The sequence below is a fragment of the Sinocyclocheilus grahami genome, unplaced genomic scaffold (genome assembly GCF_001515645.1).
Source record: "Sinocyclocheilus grahami isolate Dianchi unplaced genomic scaffold, SAMN03320097.WGS_v1.1 scaffold1096.1, whole genome shotgun sequence".
Taxonomy (NCBI): domain Eukaryota; kingdom Metazoa; phylum Chordata; class Actinopteri; order Cypriniformes; family Cyprinidae; genus Sinocyclocheilus; species Sinocyclocheilus grahami.
The window spans coordinates 510,117-514,910 of record NW_015506275.1 but is presented as its reverse complement, the minus strand read 5'-3'; the positions used below and the strand labels follow the sequence as shown (position 1 = coordinate 514,910).

General features: G+C 49.9%; 1 protein-coding gene across 1 annotated transcript in view; it reads right to left on the bottom strand.

The window, feature by feature from the left end:
• The window catches only part of LOC107566728 (CMP-N-acetylneuraminate-beta-galactosamide-alpha-2,3-sialyltransferase 2-like), a 20,581-nt gene extending 16,003 nt beyond the window's left edge, over positions 1-4,578 (bottom strand). The window contains exon 1 of the mRNA XM_016252255.1: positions 4,561-4,578. The gene's annotated coding sequence lies outside the window, so the exon portion shown is untranslated. The remainder of the gene's footprint in view (positions 1-4,560) is intronic.
• Positions 4,579-4,794: the final 216 nt, after the last annotated feature.

The window sequence follows — 4,794 nt, the reverse complement described above, 5'->3', positions numbered from 1 at the left end:
GCTTGTCGGAAGGAGGGACTTTGTAGAAAACGAAGCGTTTGAGAGAGGCGGGGCATAGAGGACCTACAATAATGTACAGTATTTGAAAAATGATGTGTTTTTTGAACATTAAAGCATGTCAACATATTCTGTTACACCAAATACACAAAATAATGATCTTTAAAAAAGCATCATATGACCCCTTTAAAACTAGAGGCATTTATTAACTTTAAGATTACTTTTTATCATGTAAAGTATATGTACAGCATGTTATATGCACGTGACCCCTGCTTTACACTGCACACGTCTGCGGCGCGTTAGAAGTTTTGTTACGTCCTCCACGCGGTAGGATTCGCGAGACCACGTGATTTGCCTGTGAGATGTTATTTGGTTGCTCATTGTTCTTGTAAAAAGGGTTTGTGATGTGATATAACACCATGTGTTTTTGTATTTCGAGGATGAACCGCTCGTCGTCGTCCATTTCTGGCCTCCTGCCAAAGATATGTGCCCAAATATGATCGGGAGTCTGCACAGGGTGTTTATTTTGAAATTGACATGATTTTTTTTACTTTTATTTTGTATTTGCTGTGCGGTTTGGACGCAGCGTCCGTCAAAAATAGACTAGGCGCCTCTAGCGAAGCGGCACAGAGCCGCTCCTGGGGCGCTTTTGAAACGTGCCGCGGCGCGTCTTGTGCAAACACAAGCATTGACTAGAATGACCGCAATCAGTTGCGGTAGCCTATTGGAAGTCTATTGATGCATGCTATACCCCAATACAAACACATAACGAGTAGGGAACGAGACACTGCGTCCTCTAGGGGTCGCTATGGGGAACGCCTCGTCGTGACCCGTGTCTGAAGCATACATTGAAAAAAACACCAACTCGTTGGCCGGCGACAGCCATGACGTCACTACCGGTGCGACTCCAGTATAAATCGGCGCCGGGAGCTACACATCATTCACTTCTTCGTCTGAAGCTTGCGTCCGCAGCATGGCAAGAAACCTAGAGGACGCAGTGTCTCGTTCCCTACTCAGGGAACCATGGTTACATAAGTAACCTGAGACGTTCCCTTTCATGGGAACTTCGAACTGCGTCCTCTAGGGATCGCTATGGGGAATGGTATACCCACGCCACCATGCTGAGGGGAGTGCAAGCCAGAACCATGGCGAGCACTAAGAACCAACTCTACCATATTGCTATGGGAGTTGCCCCTGGGACGTTTAGACGGCTGTCAGTGACGTTATTCCCTACGGCCAAAGGCCTAGGCTACATACCCCAAAATACTTACCTGTTAGGGCCAGACTCCTGGGCACGGGGTAGAGCTCAAGGCTTGGAATCAGAAACAGATTCCTTTAAGGGAATACGACCAAGAGCCTAGAATCATACTAGTCTTGGTCTGTCACACAGGGGCTACCGCACGTTTGTCTTGTGGTGAAGGAACTGTCTCAACAGATCCTTAGTAGCAATACCCTGTTAAGTAGGTATCCAGAGGATACATAGGGGGAGTGGTGCCCAAGGCAGAACCGGGGTTTTAAACCACTCAAAAAGAGCACGAAGTCTTGCGCGTAGCTCTTACCATACAGGATTTTTAGAAAAGTGGGCAAAGCATAACGTGCGCACTTACCAGCTATGTGGATTTTAGAAAAGTGGGCAAAGCATAACGTGCACACTTACCACTTATGTGGATTTTAGAAAAGTGGGCAAAGCATAACGTGCACACTTACCACTTATGTGGATTTTAGAAAAGTGGGCAAAGCATAACGTGCACACTTACCACTTATGTGGATTTTAGAAAAGTGGGCAAAGCATAACGTGCACTACACTTGCATACCGTTCTAGGGGTTCTCGTGGCACCCTGAAAAGGCAGCCTATAGATAAAAATAGCGTATCCCCAGACGCTATATCTACGGCTATAATGCTGGAGTGGCTAGCAGTAAATCTGTAGCTGGGGGAGAACATCCAGCTCTCAATGGAGAGGGAGCTCAACCTACAGCATGTTCCCATGGTGGAACAGCTAGCAGTTATTCAGCTGAGGGAGCAACACACTCAGCTCTCAAACCGAGACGGGGCTCGACCTGCAGCATGTTCCAAACTGGAACAGCTAGCAATAGTTTACTTAGCTGTGGGGGCAACACACCTAGTTCTCAGTCGAGAAGGGGGCTCGGCCTACAGCATGTTCCAATGCAGGAACGCTAGCAGTAGTTTACCTTGGCTGAGGGAGCACAAACCCAGCTCTCAACGAGAGGGAGCTCGACCTGCAGCATGATTGAAAATCAGAGGGGTAAGCATACTGCAGTCTAGCCAAACTCTCATTCAGGTAACCCTTTGATAAAAGGGGAGCATTGTCTCAATACTACCACGAGGACAGCCCATGGAGCGAGGAATCTAACTCCTCAGAGAGGATTAACGCTCGAAAGAAACATCATACTCACAATAACCCTCAATGGTGAGGGGGGGTGATGCCTCAAGGGGATATCCTGGTGATCGGGAAAAACCCCTCAGGGCGACCCGGATACGGTAGACCAGTCAGGGTAGCATGAAAGCGTAAACCCCAGCCCGGACGTCCAGGAAATTTTCTGCAGTGACACCGGGGGCCTGATAATCACAAAACTCCCGCAGAAGCCTGTGTTATAGCCGCATGATCCAGGAAGTATGAAACAGAAACCTTACTTACCTTCTGGACATATCTCGACGAGTGAAATAAACACTGCAAGTCGAGCACCCGGTTTCTGAACCCAGCACGGGAAACACTGCAAAGAAACTAGCAGAAGGGTACACACAACCACCAATTCCATAGCACATACATATATTTATATACATATATTTAGACATGGATCGTACTCACCCACCACGGCTCCCGCGTTGGAGCTCTGTCCGGAAAAGCCTCTAGACCGGACCTTCAGTAAGGTGGTTACTATGATAACCATAGAACCAACCAAAAACATCATAGGTCCAGAAGGAGACTGTTATGCAGGAAGCTTCCACCTGACCTCGGTCAGGTGGCGATATGGTGGTTACAGGGGAATTAGGAAGGGGAAGAAAGGGGTAGATGTTACACCCCCTGAGGAAAAGAGTGGATACCTAAGTATTACTCTGATCCGGACAAAAGCGCTGACGCCTTGTCTGGATCACATCCCTCAGGTCCTGCCTACCTCCCTTCGACCCACGATACTTCCTACCCCTACCCGCAGGCGGAGGAGGAGCGCGAGTCGCGACACTAGCCTTCTGTGCTCGTCTCTGATCCTCAAATCGAGACGGACCAGGACCCCTGGGTTGTTCGGGCTCAGACCTGGACCTTCGTGGAATGAAGGTTTTGAAGGCCGCTGAGCGCGCCTTCGCCTCCCTGAACTTTTCGACGACCGCCTCAACGGATGTACCAAAAAGTTCAGAGGGCGAAACCGGGGCATCGAGAAGAAAACCCCTTTCTTTCTTCCCGATGTCTGCCAGGTTTACCCACAGCTGCCTCTCCGTTACTACCATCGCTGCCATAGATCTGCCCATGGCAGAGGCAGCCTGCTTAGTAGCACGAAGAGCAAGATCCGTGGTGCGGCGTAACTCAGCCATCTCATCAGAAGAAAGGCCCTCGCCTTTATCCAGGTCTTTCAGCAGATCAGCCTGGTATGCTTGAAGCACCGCCATCGTGTGCAGTGAAGCAACAGCCTAACCTGCTGCTGCGTATGCCTTGCCATTCATTTTAGATGTAGCTTGAAGAGGCATGGATGGCAAGGAGGGAGTTTTGAGAGATGATGTCTCTCCCATAGAGAGATAGCTAGCTAGCGTCTCTTCTACAGGGGGCATTCTCTCATAGCCGTTTTCGCGCACCGCCTCGATATTCGCATAACTGGTATGCTGAAACCGATGGATGCGTGAGGAAAACGGCTTCTTCCATTCCTTCTCGATCTCAGTATGGAGATCAGGAAGGAAAGGAAGACTCACCTGAGCTGGAGGGTTATGGCCAGAAAGATAACGTTCGTCGAGACGACCTCGCGACGCCACTTCCTTAGTCCGCATCCATGGCAAGTCAAGTCTTGCCGTGGCGCGACCCATAACCTCTAAGAGCTCATCATACGCAGGGCAGGAGGATTGAGAAGGCTCAGCCTCAGCTTCTCCGCTCTCATCATCCATTTCCTGCTCTTCCTGGGCTGACCCCAGCAGAGCACTGGCCCCTGGATCAGATGATGTTAAAGAGAGAACATCATCCTCCAGTGGCTGTCTCTCGCCCCCCGCCGATGAGCGCGAGAAGGAAAGCCCCTCTCTAAACTCATCGGCCAGGTCCACCTGAGATCCCCACGAGCTCATTCTCCTCCGTGCCTCAGCAGCGGAGGGTCCTGAACCGCGGGAAGCAGATGGCTGCCCCTCTTTACTTGAAAAGAGAGACAAACGAGAACGGAGTTTTTTCATTGGAAAAAACTCACAATGCACGCAGATTGCCCCCTCGAGGACACCGCGTGCGTGCTCCTCGCCCAAACAAACAACACATAAATCGTGTGTGTCATCTGGTGTCAAATAGCGCTGACACGGATGCACACACCTTCTAAATGCTCTACTAGTGCTCGCCATAATAAATAGATAGCTCTTACTTTTTCCTTGAAAATGCACGCTTCAAACAGAACAGTCAATGAAGACGAAGAAGAGAACGATGTGTAGCTCCCGGCACCGATTTATACTGTAGTCGCACCGGTAGTGACGTCATGGCTGTCGCCGGCCAACGAGTTGGTGTTTTTTTCAATGTATGCTTCAGACACGGGTCACGACGAGGCGTTCCCCATAGCGACCCCTAGAGGACGCAGTTCGAAGTTCCCATGAAAGGGAAA